This window comes from Hyposmocoma kahamanoa, unplaced genomic scaffold (assembly GCF_003589595.1).
Source record: "Hyposmocoma kahamanoa isolate Upper Pololo Valley unplaced genomic scaffold, ASM358959v1 84, whole genome shotgun sequence".
Taxonomy (NCBI): Eukaryota; Metazoa; Arthropoda; class Insecta; order Lepidoptera; family Cosmopterigidae; genus Hyposmocoma; species Hyposmocoma kahamanoa.
In genome coordinates, this window is record NW_020654229.1 from 761,825 (window position 1) to 775,732 (window position 13,908).

General features: G+C 37.3%; 1 long non-coding RNA gene across 1 annotated transcript; it reads left to right on the forward strand.

Moving 5' to 3' along the window:
• The first annotated feature begins 8,690 nt into the window (after nt 1-8,690).
• Nucleotides 8,691-13,714, forward strand: LOC113234511. The gene is made up of 3 exons (XR_003310793.1): nt 8,691-9,265; nt 9,797-9,907; nt 11,660-13,714. It is a non-coding gene; the product is annotated as an uncharacterized LOC113234511 (long non-coding RNA).
• Nucleotides 13,715-13,908: the final 194 nt, after the last annotated feature.

The window sequence follows — 13,908 nt, forward strand, 5'->3', positions numbered from 1 at the left end:
GTCCATCGCAGACGTGTTCTCAGGGCGATTGCTGTGTAAATGCTGCGGCTACCGCTATATGTATCGTGTGAACACCTCGCTGTCTATCCGTGCAGGACAATGCCGTGTGAACCAAGGCTTGGACTCCTTTTTAAAGGACTCGCCAGATGTTGCAGCGGGACAGAAGCGGCTTATAAAAAAAGAAATAGATAATGTAGGTAATGTTCAGCACTTACCAAGTAGAACTATTCCAGTTTTGAACGCCATGTTGTCGAATCGACAGTCTGTACCAATCCACACAACACGCCCCTTTTTATACTAATATTTTTTAATTAAAAAACCAATTTTAAAATGTTATTACTAACGTCTTTTAATGAAGACAATTTTGTCTTGGCCCCTGAAATGAGGCGCTATCGATGACAATGGATGTCGATGATGTCGTTGATAGGAATAGTTATTTTTTATTTCAAAATCTGTACTGCACGAAATGACTGCAGTGATGCTGTTTAAACAACTGTCTACGAATTATCTATAAAATTTTTGGCTTATGTCAAACAGATACACAAGAAACAGAAGTTTAGATAACAACACTGAAAATTTTGACAGATAATTTGTGAAAACAACAGTTTCGACTACAACACTATCAACATTTTGAGACATAATTAATAGAAAGATTAATAAAGTTTAGACAACAACACTGAGTTGCAAAAACAATACATGCCACTGGGCTGTTTTAACCGTACACGGTAAGGATGTAGGGAAGTGGGATAGACAAACACTTAAACAGTCGGCCAGTGGAAATAGACAAAAAAAATAGTTCTTTAAACTTCCGCAACGTGGCAAGGGTTCATTTCTGAATTATAAAGCCTTTAAAAACTAATATACAATGTTTTACGAGGCCATCTTGCACGGGTGACTGAATAAAGGAAACAATATCATGTTTTGAAAATAATTTGATTGAAAAATGTTTTTATTAGATAATACTTCCAAGAAATTTGTCTTAGAACTTCAGTTTGTGTGAAGACTGAACTGACATAACACGAGGATATATGGTAAGATATAATAATTACACTTTCAGGATGCCGTTACAACTCCCGCGCGTTCTGTTTAACAGGGAGGCGGTTTTCTTTCGCCAGACTGCATCAAAGCCGTCCACGCGCGCGTCTGCGAATATGCCCGAGACGCTGCAAAACCGCGGGTGCTGCAACAGTGTCCCGAATGCGTTATTAAATTAGACTCGCAGAGCATTGTACTATTTTTGGGTATATTTGGTCCACAAACTTGCGTTGTACAGTGATTACAAAATGCCTTCACACAATCTTCACTGTATCCGTACATCTAGCAAACCTTCGAACCAATATGTTCGCTCGAACTGACAACTCGGTCACCAAATGCCCAAGATATTTAAATTGAAACACTCTTTTAAGAGGTACACCGTTGAGTAACACGAATGGTACAAAAGTAGGCACTTGTTTCCCGCCTTAAAGACTATGAGCACTGTCTTTTTAACCGACTTCAAAAAAGGAGGAGGTTCTCAATTCGACTGTATATTTTTTTGTTTTTTTTTTCCATGTGTGTTACGCGATAACTCCGATATTTGTGAACCGATGTTCATGATTCTTTTTTTGTTGGTAAGGGGGTACTTCCATAGTGGTCCCATTTCATTTTGAAGGAAATCATCCACCTCTAAGGGGGCTTTTTGATGGTTGACTTTGCTTCTCCAATTCAAGGCGTTTTTCTCTCAATATTCTTTGGGTAGTGAGAACCTATTTATCTCCAGTGTCAAGTCATGTACAGTGGCGATAAGGATATTTTAAGGATATGTCAATAAAACTTAGCAAATAGACGTAATTCCACGTACTTTTGAGGTCGGTTTTTTAGTACTCTGTACCGAGATTATTAACATTGTAAGCTAGACCATATGACTCCGCGTAGGACTCACGTATATTTAGTAACTTTCTCATTGCGCCAACTGAAGGTGCCAGCAGCACCATATCGTCCGAGTAAATGAAATTATTGACACGTGGAAGCTGCTTGCAGCCAAGTTCCTCAATCAGCGCATTAACATATACATTGAATAGAAAGGGTGAGCTTAAGCCACCCTGTCTCACTCCGCAGTCCATGGATCTGAGAGCCTACCGCACACGGCTTTCCTGATTGAAGAACCAGAATTTCATTATAAGATTATAAAGATTATCAGAATTCAATTATAAATCCAGTGGTTGGGTAGGATATTATTCCATTTTATAGAGGGAGCGGTTATAGAGCGGAACATTTATTGACGTCAGTGGACTAGCGGTAATCATTGAGATCTCACCTTTGGGCGCTACACCAAGAGCTTGGCACAAACTGCTGCCAAAAAACTAAGCATACTTGACAAGGTCAGGCAGTACTTTATAATTGAACAGCTTTTAAATCCGTATAAAGCACAAGTTCGTTTGTATATGGAGTACTGCTGCTACCTTTGGAACGGTTCTGCCCATCATCATGGCCTGCCGCAGACTCGGTGGAGCGAAAAGCAAAAAGACTTATTAACAACAATTCTCTCGTGAAGTCAAAGCTCGTCGGTTTTCTATCGAATACATTTGTGTGTGCTCACGAACTTTCCAATTCAGTTCTACCCTCACCGTTTCTCCTTCGATCGACTAGAAGGTCCGGAACACTCTATCTTTACTTCGTGATATACCACCCGTTCGCACTAAACTCTATGTTTCCTCTTTTCTGATACATACAATAAAGGAATGGAATACTCTACTGTGTTTCCCGAAAAGTACAATTTGGGGCTATTCAAGGCCAGAGTGATTAGGCATTTTTTAGGCAACGCGTCTCATCGTCGGTCACATCGTCGCTTAACATCAGGTGAGATTGTCGCCAAGCGTGTGTCTATTATTAACTGCCTCCGTGGCCGAACGGTTACCATGCCGGACTGTCATGTAGACGTCCCAGGTTCGATTTCCGTGCCGGGAGAAATATTTGTCTCTCTCAAATTCAAATTCAAATTCAAATTCAAATTCAAATTCAAATTCAAATTCAATTCAAAAAGTTTGGGTGTAATTTGTGGTTGTCTATGTGTGTGTACATGGCATTCGCGACCCAGGGTTTCCCTAGTGTGGTGCTATGTTGAGTATGTGCGTTATTATTATTATTATTTATAAAAAAATCCCGGTACGGTTCGCAGTAGACTATAGATTTAATGGCATTGCTCTGGTAAAGGCAATTCCAAGTTACTGGTATGACCGTCTGGTACGTATATAATTTTTGATCTTGAATACAAAACAGAGAATTAAATTTTTGATGTTTAGAGCTCATTTAGCAGTACTGCTCCTTGTGAACGGAACGCAGTAATGCTCACATTCCTACTTTCCGGTTTTGAAGGATAAGGGTGCTGGTGAAATTATAGGCACATGGGACTTGTCTACGACTACGACTTCTTTATGTCTAAAGGTGACTCAGAGCTTTGCAATCTAAAGCTCTGAGTGGCACTACAACTGCTATGGACAGGCGTGTCGCTTACCACCAGATTCACAACTTGTTCATCCCGTCATTTGGTACATAAAAAAAGGTTAAATCTAAACGGCGGTACCGCTTGCACAGTACAACAGAGTAACAAACTATCAGGTAGGTCCAGGTAGTCATTCCCATCAGGAGTCGACTATAGTAAACACATATCAATAGTATAGATGTTTATTTCAAATCAAAATTCGGTAGAGGTAGTCAGTATTCCAAGGAAAAAACCTAACAAGGCTGAATTTAGATAAAATGGGTTAATGCCATCTAGCAAATTCTTAGGGAACTAAAGTTACAATTAGGAGTAGTGTTGTAAAAAACTCGAGTACGAAAGTCTACATTTATAAATTCGACTCAATTTTGCACGGTTCGGTGGCTTAAGACACTCGCGAGTCCGAGTCAAGTCCAGCACGAGTCATCGGAGCAAGGACTGCTGCCTAAAAAGAACTCGAGTTTTAAACAAAACTCGAATTAGAAAACCCGACTCGAGGCGACTTCTACTCAAAGTATCGGATAAGACAAGTAGGGTTCAATACTATTGCCCAAAATTAAGTAAAAAAAAAAACAAAAACCTATTTATTTATACTACATTTTAACACATCCCGCACTAGACTCGAGCTCGACTTGTTACATAAACAGACTCCAATTGGGGCGTGACTCGTTACATAAATAGACTCGATCACTAATGTCGAACTCGACTCTATTCATCGAACGGTAGGTCTTTATGAGTCGAGTCTTGTGAATTGGAGTCGAGTCCTTTATTGTGGGAATCTACACTCGGGTTCTTTACAACACTACTTAGGACAGTCTATCTCAGTAATACATTGGTACTTAAATTACTAAGAAAAATAAATAATTATATAAGCTGAGCAACGAATTTGCTAAATTGATATCAATCATTATAAATCGTTTCTAATTTTACTGAAGAAATTATGTGTTTTATTATCGTATGGCTGAATGTACTTCGACTCTCCGCCTTTTAATTTTATTTCAATTATGAACAAACCTTTACGCCTGCGTAATTACTATAATTACGAAAACTCGATATGTTCATTACATTTGTTACGAAATTCTATAATATCTTTGTAATACACACAAGTAGCAGTAGATCTTCTCGTGAAAGAGCTCGTCCAAGGAAGTACTGCCACTTTACCTGTTTCAACCGCCAAGCAGAAATGCTCACATTACTGCGTTCCGGTTTTGAAGGATAAGGGTGCTGGTGAAATTACAGGCACATGGGACTTGTCTACTTATACCGGTTATAATCTAAAGCTCTGATTGACACTGCAACTGCTATAGGCAGGAGTGTCGCTTACCACCAGGTGCACGACTATTTAGTCCCGTCATTTGGTACATAAAAAAGCATTAATTTTAACCGGCAGTACCTCTTGCACAATACAACAAAGGAACAAATTATCAGGTAGGTCCAGGCAGTCATCAGGACTCGACTATAGTAATAGGGATTTTTATAAATGATTTGCAGTGCCACTCAGAGCCATAAATCGCAAAGATCGGAGGGGCACTGCCACTGCGCCCGTCACCCTGAGACATAAGTTGACAAGCCCCATGTGCCTGTAATTTCACCAGCACCCTTGCCCTTCCCAACCGGACCACATGAATGGTCACATTACTGCATGGTGGCATAAATAGGTAAGGTGGCATACTTCCCTGGACGAATTGTTTTACTAGTAAATGTACTGCCAGGTGGCAATACCATATCTGCCGCCCAGCAGTACTGTGAGCATTGGTGTTAAATTTATAATCGACTTTTTTTTTACGGCTACTCTGGTCGAATGGCTTGCACACAGGTTTTCGTCACAGGTGTCGCCATCTCTGAGGTCTCGAGCTCAATCTCCGATCGGGTCAGTGTAGATACTTTAACTATATTGTCTCTGGTCTGGGTGTTTGTGGTACCGTCGTTGTTTCCAATTTCCATAACACAGTGCGTTAGTTACTTTGGGATCAAAGTAACGTTTGTGATGTTGTCCAATATTTCTAAAAGATTTCAAAAAAGCAGTATGTTCTCAAAACGATTGTATTCTTTTTATGTACATATGTTCCTCGACTCGGCATTTTTGAAACGATTTTAACGATTTTTTTTGGAAAGACTGTACCTCATTTTTTCCTATCGATCATATTTAAGTTTGATGAAAATATTACACTCTAAGGGTGGCAAACTAGGCGATGAATCCGGTTTCGGGAAACCGTTTTCAATAAAAGTTGGCAAATAGATGTAATTCCATGAACTTACTAATAATTATATCTCTTTTTAACCGACTTAAAAAAAGGAAGAATTCTCAATTCGACTGTATGTTTTTTTTTGAATGTATGTTACGCAGTAACTCCGCTATTTGTGAACCAATTTTCAAGATTCTTTTTCGTTGGAAAGAGGGTACCTCCATAGTGGTCCCATTTAATTTTGAAGAAAATCATCCACCTCTAAGGGTGGCTGTTCACGCATGAAGAGTCATTTTTATAAAAAGCGCCTAAATTTTAGTATGATGAGCAATTATTTTAATTGTTGATTTTGCTATTCTCCAATTCAAGGCGTTTTTCCCTCTCGATATACTTTGAGTAGTGAGAACCGATTTTTATTATCTCCTGTGTCAAGTACCGTATAGTGGCGAACTAGGGGATGAATCCGGGTTCAATAAAACTTGGTAATTATATGTAATACCACGTGCTTTTGAGTTCGGTTTCTTTAGTATTCTGTACTGAGATTATTGTCATATGTTTTTTATTCTTTGTTACGGTCCGTCTCTGCGGCAATTGCACCGCGGTAAGCTTGCACAACCACTCACACTTGGTGTACAGTCGAAACCCTAAAATACCTGATCCAATACCAGACGTTTTGATTGTGAGAGCCTTCTTAAGCAGTATACAGAAAAGCTATTTAAGTAAGTATACGTTATTCCACTTCTAAGGGGGACAAATTAAGAGATGAATATGGTTTATTATTCACCCATGCCAATAAAACTTGACAAATGGCAATTCTACAAACTTTTGAGATCTGCAGGGTTAAAAAGGCGGCACTAGAAGAATCATAATGTGAATAATTAAATAATCATATTATGATTCTCCCAATACGACCTTTTTTAGCCCTGCAGTTTTTTTTCATGAAAATGTTATAATTATTCCATACAACCTGTGTTACCAAGAATAAATGAGCAATGTTCAATTAAACATTATATAAGCATTTCAATTTGTCTTAGTTGGTTATATTAATAGGCAACATTTATAAAATATAAGTTAAATATGTGTTATGTTTTATGGTAACCCATTCTACTTATAATCTGTTCCATTGAAGTGTGCATATTGCTGTGTTTTTAAATATATACAAAAATTAAGTCTCTAGCCTGCGTTTTATTTAACAAATAACAATAGTTATCTCTAAAACTTACCGGATATTGAAAGACACTGTCTATTGTTGGTAGATACGCACCTGAAAACAAAAGCAGAGCACTAGTTAACTATTTAAACATCGCAGGTAGAGGCAACTTCTAAACCTAGATGAAGTTGTGGTTCTGGTTTAGCTGAGTAAATTACGAAGTTAAGGAGATGTGCAATAAATATTAGAATACAATATGAAGCTTTCTGTTAACTAAAGTTTCTCAACGATAAGTTTCGCTACTTGCGCTAAAGAATAAACTTGGCCATTTAGGAGAGGCGGAAAACTGTTTTGCTAGGGATTCTCATGTGGGGTAAAGCGGCAGATATACAAACCATACCTGTTTTGCAAAAACGAGAGATTCGTTCTGTGTACCGTTTAGGTTCTCGGATTTCTCTCAGAGAAAAGTTTAAGGACACTGGTATCATGACTGTGGCATCACAGTATAACAATTACTCAAATATTTTATACCCTTAAAAATATACATAATTTCGTTAAGAAGTACCACGATTTCGTTTTACCAAAGTAAACGACTCTTTTATGAGAACTGTATACGTTTTCACAATAAGATTCCGGAGCATATATTAAGTTTACTATTTCCTAAGTTTAAAACTTACATTAAAAGTATTTTAATTGAAAAGTCATATTACAAAATTGTAGACTACGTGTTAGATAAAGATGTATGGAAAGACAACGTGAGTCTAGATTCCACACAAATATGAGCCAAAATGTATTCTATAGCATTTAAGTTTGTTTGACAAGACCAATCCCTAGAGTTTCTTGCTCGTTCTTCTCAGGGAGGTCAGCGTAATGAACGAGCAGTACCTTAAAAATGACGTTTTCAAGTGTAGACATTTTACCTATGTAATAAATGATGATTTGACGTTGACTTTGCCTACTTTGCCTGTCGTGCGCCTGATGGTAAGCGACACGCTTATCCATAACAGTTGCAGTGCCACTCGGAGCTTTAAATCGCAAAGATTTGAGGGGCACTGCCACTGCGCCCGTCACACTGGGGCATAAGTTGACAAGTCCCATGTGCCTGTAATTTCACTAGCACCCTTACCCTTCAAAACCGACACACAGTAATGCTGACATTACTGCTTACTGCAGAACTTCCCTGGACGAGCTCTTTCACATGTAGCTCTGCTGCCACTAAAATGTAGTACTATTGCTTTATTCAAAACCAAGAGTGCCTTGTTCTACACTAAAGAACCCTAAAAACATTTTTAATACGATAAAAAGCGAAAAAGAATCGTGATTTCAAATTTGATATCAAAACGTCTTCAAAACTCGAATCGATTACTTTGATTTATAAACTTTTCTTTATCATGAAATTTCACGCGCAAATGTAAACTTTATTACTAAGGTGATTCGTTTCATTCTCATACTACTATTAGAAAGTATCTTTTTATTAGAACGACGTTACTTTGCATCAATAAAATACTTTTCAGTGCTATCACGGTACATTTGTGCTTCCAATTCTTAATCTTTATTAACTTGACAGGTTTAAAAATAAACTAGGCACCGTACATACGATGTTTGATCCTAAACTAAAGAACTGATTAAACAAGATCTAAAACATTTACTAAAAAACAATCTAGACGTGAATATCTAAGCTCATGATTCACTAGTTTCCTGTTAAAGAACTTAAATTTTTAAATTACACGAGCTCAATAAGCTCTTAATTTTCAACCAAAAAAGAGTCCCAATTAATATTAATTTTTTTTATATAACAAAACATTTCCTATTTATTATTCCGGATTTAAATCGCGTATATTTGTTTTTTCAAACAAACCAACGTTTCGGGCCCTTTACAGATCCCATGGTCACGGTTTAAATCCGGAAGAATAATTTCATTTGCTATGTGTAACAATCGCGAAAACCTAAGAACTCGAAAACATTTTCTGTCAATTTCGAAACACCAAAACCATAGGAAGAATAACAAATTCGTTATATTATAAAGTTCTGTCCACACAGCCACCGTATTATTTCAAAAATTCTCATCTCATCCATACGCACAAAAGAATATCTTCAAAAGAACTAAACATATGATATTTTAAATCTGTCGAGTGTAGTCGGTTCTCACACGGTAACGGCTTATCGCGGCGACAAGATCAAACGCTTCGTATAGATTCACAAACAGCTGTTGCATCGCCAAATCGCCAATGCAACTAAAGTGCGTGATGCTACAAGCGACCACACAAATACCAATGCTACGTGTCGCGTCATTGCGACAAGAGCCGCCGTGTGAGAAACACTGAGCCAGTTTATTTTAAAACATTTATTTTGTCTATGGAATCACAGAATCGACATCAACACTATTAACAGTAACTGTCCCTTTTAATTTGAAACACGAAATGTTATCTTTTAAAGTATTTTTAATTGTCGGTAAGTATTTCTTTTAATTAACCCATATTAGTTTATCATCCTTCACGAGGGTAACCCGAGCGCGATCAATACAAACGAAGTTTCATCCTATCATGGATATTACCTCATCAAATTCAAGGACAGTCTGTAAACACGATCTTGAACTTAATGTCAAAGGTCGCGGTTTATCAGTTTCCTGTTAAATTATATAGTTTCAAAATGACACCCAGGGTTATCCAACTGTGAACCACCGCGACCACCGATTCAGATTTAAAATTGTGTGCTTCAAGACAACTCTTTGCGATTTTACTTGACACATCCTTAGTATCGGAAATGTGCACCAGCAATCACTTCCCATCTGGATTGTATATTATAAAAACAAACCAGGGTATCTTCAAGTTATCTACTAATATGTCAAATTCAGGCATTTTATAATTTCACCGATTTCAGATTTCCATTTTCTTCCGCGCAAGTCGTAAAACTGGAACATCAGCGTTGGTGCTATGTTCCTTTACCATGATTGTATACAATATATATGTTGTATTGTTTCAGGGTTGCTATTATCCGGTGTACAAACAAGACCAAGCATTGGAGCAGGATACAACTCTGACACTATGGAATTTAAGTTTGTTTACAATTTAAGACCAAGGATACCTTTTGCAGGTACCTGTTTGATCTGTTCCACTTCTATTTCTGTACTTACAGGACTATTTTCATTGTCCAACGCCAGTATCTCGGCAGTTAAAACTCTGGGCGCTGGATCAGCAGATCCTGGTTTTTGAAGAAAAGACTATTCTAAATTGGTTCTGGTTCTAATGTTATGGACAGTACCTTAGCAGTAATTGTTATTTTGGTACTCATCGTCATCAACTCATCTATAGGTTCCACTGTTGGGCACGGGTTTTCCCGGGTCAAAGGTTGTGAATTTCGACCCGGTTTCATCACGATGTTTTCTTAAATCGAAAAACTGATTCATTTTCTTCTTGGGGTGCCATCTCCTATCGGAGGTCGGCTATCATTATGGCAATTTGAGTCCGTGAAGTTGCGGCTCGGAACAGTTCTGTGGTACTTATGTGTAACCATTCTGCAAGATTTTGAAGCCATGTGGTTTTTCTACGACCACGTCTTCTGCGGCCCTGGATTTTTCCCTGCAGAATGAGTCGCAGTAGGGAGTATTTATTACTTCGCATGATGATTATACTCTTATCACAGAACATCAGAGAACAGTTACTAAGGAATATTTGTGATATATTTTGTTTTTCCCTACCTCCACGTACTCACGTTACTCCTTATCCCAACAATCCAAACATACTGAAGATTGGAGCTCGTCAGAATCTCCTGTACGCTAGGCTGTTATTTGATACAGTCAAAACTAGGACTCCTAGATACCTATATGATAAACTGAAGTGGTCATCTAACGTTAACGTACGCTACAGGGAAAGACGTGCCCGGTCATGTGTACTTATGGTACCGCAACAGAACTGCAGCATTTTGGGGTAGTTTAAATGCTGGAATAATATTCTGCCACCTGTACGTGACGAGTCATCCAAACACAAATCAAAGCACTTTACCGGCAACACCTACTCTCGTTACAAAAATCTATCTAATTTGTTGAAATTTTAGTATTAATATTACTTTTCATATCCCCATGTACTCTTTCTCGTAGCCTTTCTAAATGCTCATTTTTTACTTTGATTTATTACACCAAAACATATTCGCAATCATTATTTTCACTTACACTTACACTTATATGTATAATCCGCACATGCACTTACATATTGAATAGATTACTTTGGATGCACCAATCACACTTTATTACATTTATTATTTTAATGAACAATTTCCCTCGTAGTCGTTTGTTAGATCTTTTATACAAATAACTTCTAGATTTAGTACCTCTCGTTAGTTCTGACTGAAAACCAGCGCCTTAGGGAACTTAGGTATGTGCTAAATTAGCGCCATTTCACTGCTATGACCAAAATGTTTTACTTTTCCTGTTGTATTCAATTTGTATTTGTGTCATACTAGTGAATTAAGTGTTTATATATTTATCTATCTACTAAGTTGAGTTTGGGTGTAATTTGTGGTTGTCTATGTGTGTGTCCATGGCACCCGTGACACAGGGTTTCCCTAGTGCGGGCCTATGTTGAGTATGTGCGTTATTTATTTATTTATTTAAGTTGAAAAATTCTCTCAATAAATATTTTTTTTTACAAAAAAATCTATTTCTTAGGTTTTTCGATTATTTACTTAGGAAATGAAACTGTTTTTTCGGGTTTAAATTTGTTTTTTAAACCATAATTTCGAGTCATTGACAAATCCCAAGTTCATGGCTGACTAAACCATCTCAGCCAGCCGTGACCATGGGATCTGTAAAGGGCATTATATTTGATTTCCAATCTATTTTTTTTCCAGAAAGAGGTTACCTGACCTCGTTATTGGTAAACGGATTTCTGCCGAAATTGCAAATCAATAGATGCCGGTCAGAGCCGAGTCGTCGCCACGCTGACTGCGACTGACACATTGGAGTCAACTTTTTTTCGCAAATTTGTAAGGGTTAACTTTGTAGCATCGCGATAGATGACAGATATTAGCGACGGTTCTGTAAGGTATTTTTCATCATACTTGCTCGTAAATGGTATGATTGCAAGGAGGCTAACTAGGCTATAATGCCCCAAATAAAACACTCCGGCCTATTTTCTTCCCATTACAGCCATGGTCTATAAGGGTTTTTTAATTTGTAGCACGACATACTTCCAGATTTAAGTTGAAATAATTCAGCCACATATATTTAAACACTTATTATTAAGAATTTCTTAGGTTCGTATTCCAGAACTCTACTCAATTCTCAAGTCAGGATTTGAGCAGACTTGAGTATGATTTCAAGCACTGGAAATACAACCCTAATGGCAAGGGCTTGAGTATGATTTTCACTGCAATACTCAAGCCCTGACTTGATTTTAATTATTGTTTGTATAAAAATTTTGCATTTTTTTTACAATCCATCATGACTGTACGCGTCTACGCTTTTTACAAGATTTTAGTTCGAGTTGTATTATCTAAGGAAGAACAGCTAGCTGGCCATCTGTTGATAAAAAAACCCGTAATTAGTAAAATCCATAAATAATTGTTGTGTTGTGAACCATATTTAGACAAGAAATAAACGTTGTACATATTTCCTGGCAAATGTGATGAAAAACGTTGTACGTATCACGGACGGTAAAAAACTACAAAACTCGAGTTGTTAAAGCCCTCAGCCTTCGGCTTCGGGTTTCTAATAGTCCCTCGTTGGTAATTTCTTATTTACCGCCGTCCTTAACACACAATACCTAATAATACTATAACCGCGCATTGCCTACTAGGTATCTGCCTCGTGACATATAGAGGGAATGGAAGACTGGCCATGCATGTAACCTAATGAGCTGGAAACAGATATTACATAATAGTAATCCTGGGAATTATGAATTTGCCCGTGTGCTCCATAAGTTGTACGGAGCGCACTCGGAGGAATACCTTGATGTTTGGAAAGTTTTATCGTGAACAAAAGGCGTATGGTGACAGAGAAAGAACGTATAGAGCCGTTTCACTCTTTGCATAAATTCAAAATGTTTTTTTAAACGACTTCAAAAAAGGAAGAGGTTCTGAATTCGACTGTACATCTTTTAGTGTGTGTTCGTTATGCGATTACACCGATTTGTGAACCGATTTTGATGGTTCTTTTTTTGTTGGAAAAAAGGTGCTTCAGTATTGATCTCATTCAAATTTAAAGAACATATTCCACCTCTAAGGGTGGCAAACTAGGGGTATCCGATTTCAGTAAAACTTGGCAAATAGATGTGATTCCACGAACTTAGATTACTAACAATTTATATCTCTGTTTGTTATGGTGTTTATTATTCTTCGTTATGATCCGTCTCTGCGGCAATTAGCAACGCGGTAAACTTGCACAAGCCAAGTACGCTTGGTGAACAGTCGATATTCTAAAATACTTGATCCCATTCTAGCGTTAATTAGAATTATTTATCCCATTGTTTACCGGCAATTATTGGGAATTTTTAATTTCCATTTGTAACCACTGGCAACAACTGAGATTTTTTTAACCCATTTGTCACTATTTGGCAACAAATGGGGTTTTTTTTCCAATTTGTCGCCAGAGGGAATCACCACTAGCATCAAATAAGATTTTTTATCCCGTTTCCGTATCCCGTTTTTTATCGCCGATCACGTGTCGCTACAAAGTCAACCTTAAAACTAAATAATATAAAGTTCATTTATCAACAAATATGTATACTGATTTTCGAAATCAAAGTTAGTATTATAAATTTAGCTCTTTTGTCACGCTAATTACCATTGTATATAATTTTAACTGTATTTATATTATTTTAATACATATAGTTATGTGTATAATTAGAAATTAAATATTTATTTTACGTGTGTGATATTTATTTTGACAACATTATATGTATGTAATTTCAATAAATCCTTAAATATTTATTAATTTTGTTTAATTTGATACGTTTCCTCATTGACTTACAATTATATGGACGTCGGGTCCGCGCTAAAAAGTGTCTGAACTTATAGGGCGTTAAAATCGTATACAGAGCGTCATTCACGCTCTAGTCTTCGTTTGTTCGACTGACAGCGAAGCAAGCAAAATTAGACAG